Raw genomic sequence first — 14,511 nt, forward strand, 5'->3', positions numbered from 1 at the left:
AGAAGGCATGAGATAAGACTCTCTCCCCAGCCGCTGGAGATGAGTTATAACCCAACCTGGAGGACGTGGCCTACAGAACAGAACAGCCAGCCTCTCCGCTCCATGAGACTGGGGGCTAACGCTCCCCACTAGGCCCAGAGAGACAGAGATAACACCCAGCCTCTCAATAACACCTTGACCACATGGAGGACAGGAAACATTGAATCAGTGCCCCCCACCCCATCTCTCTCCACCCTCCCTCACCCCCAGCCCTCCAACATGGGGTGACTGAGCGTGACCATTACAGTGACATGTCACCTTGTTATGAGTCTCTGCCAGCGCGGTGCGGAGGGTAAATTAAAGAAGCCATAACTGCAGCTCTGTCAGCACGTCAACCGCCATTCATCACGATGGCAGCAGGCGCAGGGATAAACCTTCCATCAGGTAGGCAGATCGATCAATGTGACAGGCACATTTCAGGGGTCCAAATCAATCACGCTAACAAAGGCAAAAGATTCTGGTGCTATATAGAGGACATTAGGTCTAATTCTGGATGAGTCAGGAGAAAAGGCCTGAATGTGTGCAACTTATGTTGACCTGCATCAATGAGAGAACTGACTTTATTTGGTTTGTGGTACAGTGTAGCGTGTAAGGATAAACCTAGTTAATGATCCCAGTTACAGTGTACAGCTAGACCCACATCATTCTACTGACCCATATAATAGGTACTTCTGTTGCTTAAAATTGTTACTGTACATACAGTATAAACAGTTCAGATATCATTATGTATATTTTAAGTATCGTAAGACTACATACAAGACCCTACATTACATGAACGCCCTGCACTGACACAGACCCCGGAGAAGGATCAGACATGTTAGTGGCTTTACAGACTGAATACCAAGACTGTCACAGCTTGAGAACATCACACTACAACCAGAACATGAGGAAATCAAGCAAAGTTAAAACAAAGAGGGGTTGGAAAAGAGGGAGGGATGGGAGGAGGGCGGTTAGATGATAAGAGCGCGAAAAAGTGATAGAAGAAGAAGAAGCTGAGAAATGATTAAAAACAGCAATCACCAGCCGGAGCCTGATAAACCAACGACTCGTTAATTAGAAGTGAACAACGCATGGGGATATGGTTGGGTTATGCTCGTAAATTAATCTCTCCTATTCCATCTTCCTCTTTCTTTCTTTCTCTCTCTCTCTCTCTCTCTCTCTCTTTCTCTCTTTCGCTCTCTCTCTATCTCTCTCTCTCTATTCCTCCCTCTATGGACTGAAATATCCTTAAGATCCTAATTCCATTTACAACAGTTGGTCTAATTGGCCATTTAAATGCACAAAATGGCCTACACACCTGCATATTATTAGAACAGCTAAGTGCTGATGATTGTGATGTTCAAACGACTCAAGAACTACCTTTCAAACACCCATCAAATATAATTTTTTAGAATTGAGGTTGAGGAGGAAAATACAAAATGAATGAGCAGTAAATGAGGAGGTAGAGACAGAGACAGAGAGGTAGAGGAAGAGAGATAGAGATGTAGAGAGACAGACAGAGAATTAAAGAGGTAGAGGAAGAGAGATAGAGAGGTAGAGTGACAGAGAGGTAGAGAGGCAGAGGGGTAGTGTGGTAGAGAGACAGAGAGGTAGAGAGACAGCGAGGTAGAGAGGCAGTGGTAGAGAGACAGGGTGTTAGAGACGTTGAGGTAAAGAGATAGTACGTAGCCATATTTGAGAGATCCAGGAGCAGACTGAGGGCTGTGAGATGTGAGATGGGCCGTGCCCCATAAACAAAGAGCTGACAGATCACCCATCACACAGACAGACCTGCCTTCTGCTGCCCAGATAAAGCAGGGCGCACGCTCCTGTATCAACACCATCCATCATCCATCATCCACCCGCAGTCCCAGCTAACCACCTCCCTATCCGCTCCTACCCCTGCCCATCTATACACCTGCCATCCCATCAGACCCTACTCTCTCCCTACACCTGCCCATCTATACACCTGACATCCCATCAGACCCTAGTCTCTCCCTACACCTGCCCATCTATACACCTGCCATCCCATCAGACCCTACTCTCTCCCTACACCTGCCCATCTATACACCTGCCATCCCATCAGACCCTAGTCTCTCCCTACACCTGCCCATCTATACACCTGCCATCCCATCAGACCCTACTCTCTCCGTACACCTGCCCATCTATACACCTGCCATCCCATCAGACCCTAGTCTCTCCCTACACCTGCCCATCTATACACCTGCCATCCCATCAGACCCTCGTCTCTCCCTACACCTGCCCATCTATACACCTGACATCCCATCAGACCCTAGTCTCTCCCTACACCTGCCCATCTATACACCTGCCATCCCATCAGACCCTAGTCTCTCCCTAGACCTGCCCATCTATACACCCGCTGTCCCATCAGACCCTACTCTCTCCCTACACCTGCCCATCTATACACCTGCCATCCCATCAGACCCTACTCTCTCCCTACACCTGCCCATCTATACACCTGCCATCCCATCAGACCCTACTCTCTCCCTACACCTGCCCATCTATACACCTGCCATCCCATCAGACCCTACTCTCTCCCTACACCTGCCCATCTATACACCCGCTGTCCCATCAGACCCTAGTCTCTCCCTACACCTGCCCATCTATACACCTGCCATCCCATCAGACCCTACTCTCTCCCTACACCTGCCCATCTATACACCTGCCATCCCATCAGACCCTACTCTCTCCCTACACCTGCCCATCTATACACCTGCCATCCCATCAGACCCTAGTCTCTCCCTACACCTGCCCATCTATACACCTGCCATCCCATCAGACCCTACTCTCTCCCTACACCTGCCCATCTATACACCTGACATCCCATCAGACCCTAGTCTCTCCCTAGACCTGCCCATCTATACACCTCTCCCTACACCTGCCCATCTATTCACCTGACATCCCATCAGACCCTAGTCTCTCCCTACACCTGCCCATCTATACACCTGCCATCCCATCAGACCCTAGTCTCTCCCTACACCTGCCCATCTATACACCTGCCATCCCATCAGACCCTACTCTCTCCCTATACCTGCCCATCTATACACCTGCCATCCCATCAGACCCTAGTCTCTCCCTATACCTGCCCATCTCCGCCTGTACGCCTGCCTTCCCATAAGCCCTTACAGGTACACTAGTAGTCGTCAGCCCTAGTTGTGGAGTGTTATGTTTAATCATTCCAGTCTGTCTACCATTTTCTGTGTCTTACCACTGGCATTTGGAGAGGCAACTAAGATAGTGAATGGTATAGTTTTTTATGATAGTTGCTATCTACAGTACATCTGGATTGTCAAAGCAGTTGTCGGAGGGGTTTACCACCTAAGAACTGTGCGAAATGATTTCTGGAACTTGGATTGCCCCATATTAAACAGTGATTCATGAAAATGTAGCTCCTCAAATGGACCTTCAGGGCCACCATTATTCCCTCATCACTTTGTTTCCATATCTCTCACCTTCCTCACTCCTCTTTGTTGCTCAACGGGAATAAAATTACGCAAATGAAGACTGGCACCCTGAAATAAAATCTATGTTGAAACACACCCATCCTCACTGCCCCCTAAATATGTGCACATACACACATTTACTCTCTTTGACCCAGTTTGTTTGTCCTGTCTGTCTCTCACACACATTCTCACAATGGTCTCAACCTCATCACACCTCTCCCGCTAAGTCTGCTCCACTTGAGTCAGACTGGACAGCAATGGAGACAGGAAGACACAGAAGAAGTGATGAAAGCTCCAGAATAATCGTCAGCCATTATGGCCACTGGTATTGTGCCTTATCTGGCTTTTGGGAGGAGGAAAAGGGAGAAAGGAACATTCACAAATCTGTCTGGAAGGAGACAAGCACACTTTCATGCACTTTATTCAAGCTGTCACTTCCACTCCATCCTTGCCACACGTGCATGTGCGTACACACAGCTTTCTATTACTCCTCTCTCTCGCTTTCTCTCTGGAATGGAGCATCCCCATGTTCTGTTAGGCAGAGCTTATGGAGGTTTCAGTGGGCCTCCAATCACAGCTCTGACAGTAGAGGAAAAGTGTGTTGCGGTGTTGAATGAGGCTTGACATGCGTATTTGTGCTTTCCTGCACTGATTCAGTATGCTTCAGGGAGCTCTCCTTCACAGGTGGATACGATGGAATGTGTGGCGTGATTGCAGCAATACTGAACTGTGGAGTGTGGATATACTCTATCTACATAGTGAGGCAGGGGAAGGAGGGATGATCAGTGAGAGGTGTGGCAGGGTGATGCAAATGAAACGGTGTAAACTGTAATATTCTTTCTAATGGAGGGGAGCTCCACCACTCCAACGACATTGAGAGAGGGATGGAGGAGATACAGAGCAGAGCAGAGGGCGACCAGGGGGCTGAAATAGAGGATGAATTAAAGAGAATAAAAGGAGAGAAATGGGAAAAGGATATCACTGTAGCAGGTAATGAGTGGAGCAGTGACATCAAAGCGTCTCTCAGTGAGGGGACCACAGGGTATAGATTCTCACACTGCTACAAATCAGAGTGAAGAGACCAGAAGAGCACTATGTAATGATTGTCCCTGAACTCTCGTTCCTTCCTGTTGTAGTTTGGGAAGTGATGGGATTGGGATACTCTAACTGTGGGAACCCCCTGGTGACCTCACCGTGACCTCTGTTCACCCCTGAGTTTGGCCTAATGGGCGCAGACAGCCCAGACAAAACACTGTGTCTCTGTGTGAATTCAGCGACATATCTGCCTTTACATTGCTTATGTGTGCTTATACCTTTGGAATTACACTGTAACAACATTGTAACATTTCACTGTACTAATGTGCTGGGACATATCAATTGGTTTATAATTGCGTAGTTAGTACATGTTTTGGTATAATATCTTGTTCTAGCTCCAGTGATCAATGAATATAAACCTCCTCTCATGGGTACAGTATGGCAAATGGCTTCCGTCATGAAACCACAGTAAGCTAATAACCAAGGTGTCAGTGTTGGTGATTTCTCCCAGCAAGTTGTGGTGCTAATGAGTTTTAGTCATGCGCGGCCTTAGAAGGGATGTGCTGTTTTCCAAACTTCTGCACCAGCTGTAGTCATCACTGACCCCATGAGCTAGAGACACGACCCTCTCTAATACTCTGACTGAGATCAAACAGTCATGCAGGGATGGGCCCAGTATGTGTCATTAAGCTGACATGACAGGATGTGACATCACTGGGGTTGGAGTGGGTGGTGTTTGGAGATAGTTGGTGGGGGTGTAAGGTTTAAATATGACGAGGAGGGTCCGACAGGGAACGGGGGTGGGCGATGGCGATTTGTAGAATAAGATCTGTCTGGAGTCATGTGAATAACCTTAGCTCTAAATAACCTTAGTAATGTCTACTACTATGTGACCCGGAAGTACTGATGTCAAGGGTCAGAGTGAAAAGATTGTCTCTGTTGACATCTTCCTCCCGTAGCTGCATACAACACACCTCACTCTTAGGCCCATGGTCCACTGGGAATCTACACCCAATCTCATTAAGCCTTCTCTACACAGGCACAACATGTACAGTGCCTTCAGAAAGTATTCACACTCTTTGTGTCACGGTTGTCGTCTGGAATGGAGGACCAAAACGCAGCAGGAATGTGGATGCTCATCTTGATATTTATTGAAACCAAGAAAACACCAAAATAACAAACGACGAAGAACTCACGAACAACCAAACAGTCTTGTAAGGCTCACACACGCAAAACAAGAGACAATCTCCCACAAACACTAAACCAAACACATACCCATATATAGGACTCTCAATCAGAGGCAACGAGAAAGCACCTGCCTCCAATTGAGAGTCCAACCCCCCATTAACCTAAACATAGAAATACAACTAACTAGACTAAACATAGAAATACATTAACAAGGAACAGTGCCCAAAAACCCCGGAATACATAAATCAAATACCCTTCTACAAAAACACATAAAACATAAAACAAATACCCTCTGCCACGTCCTGACCAAACTACAATAACAAATAACCCTTATACTGGTCAGGACGTGACACTTTGACTTATTCCACATTTTGTTGTGTTACAGCCTGAATTCAAAATTGATTACATTTATATTTTTTGGGGCCTTGTGTTTCAGGTTAATTTCCTGCTGAAAGGTACATTTGTCTTCCAGTGTCTGTTGGAAGGCAGACTGAACCTGGTTTTCCTCTAGAATTTTGCCTGTGCTTAGCTCAATTCCGTTTCTTTTTATCCTAAAAAACTCTCTAGTCCTTGTCGATGACCGTGGTACTCATTGATGTGTTGTGTTGGATTTGCCCCAAACATAACGCTTTGTATTCAGGGCATAAAGTTAATTTCTTTGCCATATTTTTTAATGTTTTACTTTTTATTCTGTATCATCTTCCTTCTTTTAAATATGTCATTGGAGGTTAGTATTGTTGAGTAACTACATCCATCCTCAGTTCTCTGCTATCACAGCCATTAAACTCTGTAACTATCACAACTCAGAATATGACCCAGATGCAGATGGTTCGGTTCTCAGAATATTTATTATAACAAAGTGGCAGGCAAAGGGCAGGTCAAGGACAGGCAGAGTCAAAAAGGAACAGAACGGCAGGCAGGCTTAGGGTCAGGGCAGGCAGAAAGGTTGGAACCGGGAAGACTAGAAAACAAGAACTAGAAAAATGGAGAAATGGGAAACACGCTGATAAGACCTGACAAAACAAGACAAACTGGCATCAGACAAACAGAAAACGCAGGTATAAATACACAGGGGATAATGGGGGAAAATAGGAGACACCTGGTGGGGGGTGGAGACGAGCAGAAGACAGGTGAAACAGATCAGGGTGTGACAGTACCCCCCTAGGCGTGCCACCTGGCGTCCCACCCGGGAATATACCTGGTTGACCGGGGTGTTGGCGGCAGAACTCACCGATGGGGGCTGGGTCCAGGATGTTCCTAGCGGGGACTCAGCACCTCTCCTCCGGGCCATAACCCTCCCAGTCAACCAGGTACTGGAATCCCCTGCCCCAAGGTTGAAAGTTCAGGAGGCGTCTCACCGTGTATGCCGGACGGCCGTCGATGAGACAGGCGGGAGGGGTGGGCTTGGAAACAGGAGACAAAGGGCTGTGAGTCAAAGGTTTAATCCTAGACACATGGAAAGTGGGATGTATACGGAGGATGCGGGGCAAGAGAAGACGAACAGCAGTGGGGCTCAGGATTTTAGAGATGAGGAATGGGCCAATAAAGCGGGGGGACAGTTTACGGGACTCCACCCAGAGGGGCAGATCCTGAGTGGAGAGCCATACCCTCTGCCCGAAATGATAGCGGGAGCCGGGGTCCTGTGGTTGTCCGCCTGTCGCCGATACCTGGAGGTGGTCCGGGGAGCGGACCGGGCTCTCTTCCAGGTAAGCCGACAGCGACGGACGAACATCTGGGTCGAGGGTATGCTGACTTCTTCCTCTTGCTCAGGGAAGAGTGGAGGCTGGTAATCCAAGGAACACTTGAAGGGTGAGAGACCAGTGGCCGAGCAGGGAAGGGTGGCGGGCGTACTCCACACACACGAGTTTCTGGCTCCAGGTGGTTGGGTTGGCAGAGACGAGGCAACGAAGAGTCGTCTCCAGGTCCTGATTGGCTTGCTCCGACTGGCCAATAGATTGGGGATGAAACCCGGAGGACAGGCTGGCCGATGACCCAATGAGGGTGCAGAACACCTTCCAGAATCGGGACCAGTACTGAGGACCACCTTCGGAAACCGTGTCGACCGGTAGTCCATGGATCCAGAAGATGTGCTGTACCATGAGCTGGGCCGTCTCCTTGGTTGAGGGTAACTTGGGAAGGGGAATGAAATGGGTGGCTTTGGAAAACCTATCCACTACTGTAAGGATGGTGCTGTTGCCATCGGACGGAGGGAGACCAGTGACAAAGTTCAGGGATATATGGGATCAGGGAGTGGTTGAAGGAGGCCTGCCGTAGCTTGCCACGGAGTCTTACTCTGTGCACACACAGTGCAGACGGCGATGAATGTGGAGATGTCATGAACCATGGTGGGTCATCAAAACCGTTGTAAGAGGAAAGCCAGGGACCGGTGGGAGCCGGGATGGCGGGTGAGGTTAGAGGAATCTGGAACAAACAACCGGTTAGCCGGCCACGTGAACGGAGCCTTGGGTGAGGTGAGTGCAGAGAGGGGGGATGCCAGGCTACTGTAGCCCTGGATGAAGTTGCTGTAGAAATTAGCAAACCCCTGGAAGCATTGACGCTGCACTATGGAGATAGGTTGGGGCCAGTTCGAACTATCAAGACTCAGGATATGACCCAGATGCAGACACAGTAGGCGGATGGTTCATAATATTTATTATAACAAAGGGGCAGGTTGAGGGCAGGCAGAGGTTCGTAATCCAAGGCAGAGTCAAAAAGGTACAGAACGGCAGGCAGGCTCAGGGTAGGCAGAAAGGTTGGAACTGGGAAGGCTAGAAAACAAGAACTAGAGAAATGGGAAACACGCTGGTAAGACCAAACAGACAAAACAGGACAAACTGGCAACAGACAAACAGAAAACGCAGGTATAAATACACAGGGGATAATGGGGAAAAGCACAAGACGGGTGAAACAGATCAGGGTTTGACAGTAACTGTTTTAAAGTCACAATTGGCCTCATGGTGAAATCCCTGAGTGGTTTCCTTCCTCTCTGGATTAGGAAGAACAACTGTATATTTGTAGTGACTGGGTGTATTGATATACCATCCAAGGTGTAATTAATAACTTCACCATGCTCAAAAGGATACTCAATGCCTGCTTTAAAAATTGTTGACCCATCTACCAATAGTTCCCCTTCTTTGCGTGGCATTGGAAAACCTATCTGGTCTTTGTGGTTGAGTCTGTGTTTGAAATGCACTGCTTGACTGAAGGAACTTACAGATAACTGTATGTGTGGGGTACAGAGATGAAGTAGTCATTAAAAAAATAAGGTAAAACACTATTATTGCGCACAGAATGGGTTTGAATACTTATTGACTCAAGACATTTTATCTTTTCATTTCACAAAATGTCTTAAAAAACATAATTGACATTATGGGTTATTGTGTCTCAATGTAATCAAGGAATGAAATTCTTGTTATTTTGAAATACAAATATAACCTCTTACAAGGCACGCCTCAAAACATGTTAAGGAGCCAGAAACAACTATACCATACACCCACTAGTGGTCAAAAGGTGTTTGGCGCTCCAAAGATACGGTACGACAGTACTGTATTCTGTGGGGTGGAATTACAGTACCATTCGAAATACAGCAATTCTTTCCCCGACCACAACATTTTCCCACAATGCCCTATAATTTACAGTACGCTGCAGTAAAACGTTTCAGAGTATTTTACTGTTCATAATACCCCAAATGACCTTATAATTTACAGTTTTCCATTACAGTGTGGTATACATATTGACAACGGTGGAAAAAGTATCGAAATGTCATGCTTGAGTAAAGAAACATACCTTAATAGAAAATGAATCAAGTAAAACTGAAAGTCACCCAGTAAAATACTACTTGAGTAAAACTCTGCATGTATTTGGTTTTAAATGTTTTTAACTATCAAAATTAAAAGTATAAATCATTTCACATTCCTTATATTAAGCAAACCAGGTTTTCTTGTTTTTTATAATGTATTTACGGATAGCAAGGGGCACACTCCAACACTTAGACACTCATTTACAAACCAAACATTTGTGTTTAGTGAGTCTGCCAGATCAGAGGCAGTAGGGATGATCAAGGATGTCCTCTTGAAAAGTGTGTGAATTGGACCATTTTCCACTTTAGTGAGTCCGCCAGATCAGAGGCAGTAGGGATGATCAAGGATGTTCTCTTAAAAAGTGTGTGAATTGGACCATTTTCCTGTCCTGCTAAGCACAAAAAGTACTTTTGGGTGTCAAGGAAAATGTAAAAAGTACACTCTTCACTTTAAGAATGTAATGGAGTAAAAGCAAAAGTTGGCAAAAACATATATAGTAAAGTAAACTAAAGATACCTCCAGTAGTACTTTAAAGTATTTTTAATTAAGTACTTTATACCACTGCATATTGACATTGTCTAGAATATTGAGTAATGGAGAAAAAAACATCCTAATATTTAGCTTTTTGCTGTCTGACAAATCAAAAACATTTCTCACCATATCAACCCCTTATGATTTCAATCCTTGGCCAATCAGGAATAGGTATCCCCCACATGAGCTACTAGAGATCAGTGTTGAGGGGGTTGGGGGGTGAAAGTTCCTGAGTTCAGGTTGCATGTTAAACAAACAGACGGGCTTTTGAATGGCGAGCACCAGAGGTTTGAGTAAGTTAAGTAAATTAGTGTAAATTTGCAGAAGTAACCTAATTTTGAGGGAAAACAAATGCCGGAATTTTAACTGGGCACAATAGTCTGTGGTGGGACTGAGGGAAATGAGGCGAGACCGATGGAAAGACTAATGGCTTGTGTAGGCTGCTGCCAAGCTATTATCACTCATCTACTTCTAGGAAGACAGAAGAGAGAACTAGATGAAGGAGGGAAGGATAGAGAGACCAAGGAAGTCGAGAAGGAGGGGACAGGAGAGAGAGCATAGGAGGATGGAGTGAATTGGAGGGATATAGGTTAAGAGAGCCAGGGAAAGGGAGAGAAGGGTACATGATCTTTTTAATTTGTTTGCTTGGAAATAGCTGCCTTTCTAAATATCCTTTGAAGTTTAACAGAACTGGATTGTCAAAATCAGACAAGTAAGGTGTTGCATTTAAAGGAAAAAGAGAGTAATGAACCATATCATTATCCTTTATTTGCACAGTTGACTTGACTAACTTTTATTTATACGACCAAGTACATTCTCATACTTTGTAGAGTATGGACTACAATGTGATGCTGTGTGAGAGCATTTGTGTGTATGTCTTTGTGTCTTTGTATGTGCGTGTGTTTATACAGTGTCTTCAGAAAGAATAAACGCCCCTTGACTTTTTCCACATTTTGTTGTGTTGCAGCCTGAATTTAAAATGGATTCAAATTATATTTTTTGTCACTGGCCTACACACAATAACCCACGATGTCAAAGTGGAATTAAAAAGTTTGGACACACCTACTCATTCAAGGCTTTCTCTTTATTTGTACTATTTTCTACATTGTAGAATAATTGTGAAGACATCAAAACTATGAAATAACACATGGAATCATGTAATAACCAAAAAAGTGTTAAACAAATGAAAATATATTTTAGATTTTCAAAGTATCCACCTTTCGCCTTGATGATAGCTTTGCACACTCTTGGCATTCTCTCAACCAGCTTCACCTGGAATGCTTTTCCAACAGTCTTGAAGGAGTTCCCACAAATGCTGAGCACTTGTTGGCTGCTTTTCCTTCACTCTGCAGTTCAACTCATCCCAAACCATCTCAATTGGGTTGAAGTTGGGTGATTGTGGAGGCCAGGTCATCTGATGCAGCACTCCATCACTTTCCTTCTTGGTTAAATAGCCCTTACACAGCCTGGAGGTGTGTTGTGTTATTTTTTATTTATTTGTTTTATTTTATTGAACCTTTATTTAACTAGGCAAGTCAGTTAAGAACAAATTCTTATTTACAATGATGGCCTATGGGACTCCCAATCAAGACCGGTTGTGATACAGCCTGGATTCGAACCAGAGTGTCTGTAGTGACACGTCTAGCACTGAGATGCAGTGACTAAGACTGCTGTGCCACTCGGGAGCCCGACAGGTCATTGTCCTGTTGAAAAACCAATGATAGTCCCACTAAGCATAAACCAGAAGGGATGGGGTATCACTGCAGAATGCTGTGGTAGCCATGCTGGTTAAGTGTGCCTTGAATTCTAAATAAATCACTGACAGTGTCACCAGCAAAGCACCCCCACAACATCACACCTCCTCCTCCATGCTTCACGGTGGGAACCACACATGAGGAGATCATCCGTTCACCTACTCTGCGTCTCACAAAGACACGGCGGTTGGGACGGTCTCAAATGTGGACTCATCAGACCAAAGGACAGATTTCCACCGGTCTAATGTCCATTGCTTGTGTTTCTTGGCCCTAGCAAGTCTCTTCTTCTTATTGGTGTCCTTTAGTAGTGGTTTCTTTGCAGCAATTTGATCATGAAGGCCTGATTCATGCAGTCTCCTCTGAACACTTTCAAAGTTCTTGAAATTTCCTACATTGACTGACCTTCATGTCTTAAAGTAATGATGGACTGTTGTTTCTCTTTGCTTATTTGAGCTGTTCTTGCCATATTATGGACTTGTTCTTTTACCAAATAGGGCTATCTTCTGTATACCAACCCTACCTTGTCACAACACAACTGATTGGCTCAAATGCATTAAGAAGGAATACATTTCCACAAATTCACTTTTAACAAGGTACACCTGTTAATTGAAATGCATTCCAGGTGAATTTCTCATGAAGCTGGTTAAGAGAATACCAAGAGCTGTCATCAATGCAACGGATGGCTACTTTGAAGAATCTCAAATATAAAATATATTTTGATTTGTTTAACACTTTTTTGATTACTACATGATTCTGCATGTGTTATTTCGTAGTTTGGATGTCTTCACTATTATTCTACAATAAAGAAAAACCCTTGAATGAGTAGGTGTGTCCAAACTTTTGACTGGTGCTGTATGTTTTTAGAAATGTTTACAAATTAATAACAAATAAAAATCTAAAATGTCTTGAGTAAATAAGTATTCAACCCCTTTGTCATGGCAAACCTAAATTGTTCAGGAGTAAAAATAAGTTGCATGCACTCACTCTGTCTGTAATAATGGTGTTAAACTTGATTTATTAACAACTACCTCATCTCTGTACCCCACATATATAATTACACTATATATACAAAAGTATGTGGACACCCCTTCAAATTAGTGGGTTCGGCTATTTTAGCCACACCCATTGCTGACAGGTGTATAAAATTGAGCACACAGCTATACAATCTAAATAGACAAACATTAGCAGTAGAATGGCCTTACTGTATCGGTCGTTGTACGTAATGGACCAAGGCGCAGCGGGTTGAGTGCTCATCTTAACTTTATTTGAACACGTAACAAAAAAAACAAGAAAACGATCGAACGAACATTGTTGCAGGCTAACACACAGCAGTACAACAACATAGATAGATCCTAGAATACGAAACATAGAACATAACCAAAAACCCCGGAATTCTCTAAACAAACACCCCTCTACATAAACACATATACTAACACACCCCGAACCACATAAAACAAATACCCCCCTGCTACGTCCTGACCAAACTACAATAACAAATAACCCCTTACTGGTCAGAACGTGACACTTACTGAAGAGCTCAGTGACTTTCAACGTGGCACTTTCATAGGATGCCACCTTTCCAACAAGTCAGTTGGTTAAATGTCTGCCCTGTTGGAGCTGCCACAGTCTACTGTAAGTGCTGTTATTGTGAAGTGAAAACGTCTAGGAGCAACAATGTGTCAGCCACTGAAGTGGTAGCTCACACAAGCTCACAGAATGAGACCGTCAAGTGCTGAAGCGCGTAGCACGTAAAAATCGTCTGCCTTCGGTTGCAGTACTCACTACCGAGTTCCAAACTGCCTCTGGAAGCAACATCAGCACAAGAACTGTTTGTCGGGAGCTTCATGAAATGGGTTTCCATGGCCGATCAGCTACACATAAGCCTAAGATCACCATGCACAATGCCAAGCATTGGCTGGAGTGGTGTAAAGCTCGCCACCATTGGACTCTTTGTTCCAGTGAGGGGAAATCTTAACTCTACAGCATACAATGACATTCTAGATGATTCTGTGCTTCCAACTTTGTGGCAACCGTTTGGGGAAGGCCCTTTCCTGTTTCAGCATGACAATGTCCCGTGCACAAAGCGAGGTCTATACAGAAATAGTTTGTTGAGATCGATGTGGAAGAACTTGAATGGCCTTGACAGAGCCCTGACCTCAACCCCATCGAACACCTTTGGGATGAACTGGAATGCCGGCTGCGAGCCAGGCCTAATCCCCCAACATCAGTGCCTGACCTCACTAATGCTCAACAGGCGTACCACGGACCCAGAACGGGGTCAATACGGACCACAGGTCTAAACTTTTTATTTTTATTAAAACAATATTTAAAAAAATATTAACACACATAATACATGGAAGAATGCATAGAATTCCAGGAAATTAGCTCCAAACCAACAAATAAAAATCTCTGCCCCATGCAAAATGTGTAGAATTGCAGGAAATTAGCTTTAAAACTACAACACTTTCTCTCTGCCAACAAGAGGGGGTGAACAGTTTGGAGTTGAATGGGTTGCGAGGTGGGGGTTTGTTACTACGCCGATAAATTACATTATCCATCTGGACCTTTGCCACCTAGGAAATCTATGACCAGACCTTCTCAAATTGTACTTGAGTACCCCTGATCTAGTGGAAAGCTTTCCCGGAAGAGTGGAAGCTGTTATAGCAGCAAAGGGGGGACCAACTCCATATTCATGCCCTTGACTATGGAATGAGATGTTCA

The sequence above is a fragment of the Salmo salar genome, chromosome ssa12 (assembly GCF_905237065.1).
Source record: "Salmo salar chromosome ssa12, Ssal_v3.1, whole genome shotgun sequence".
Classification (NCBI taxonomy): domain Eukaryota; kingdom Metazoa; phylum Chordata; class Actinopteri; order Salmoniformes; family Salmonidae; genus Salmo; species Salmo salar.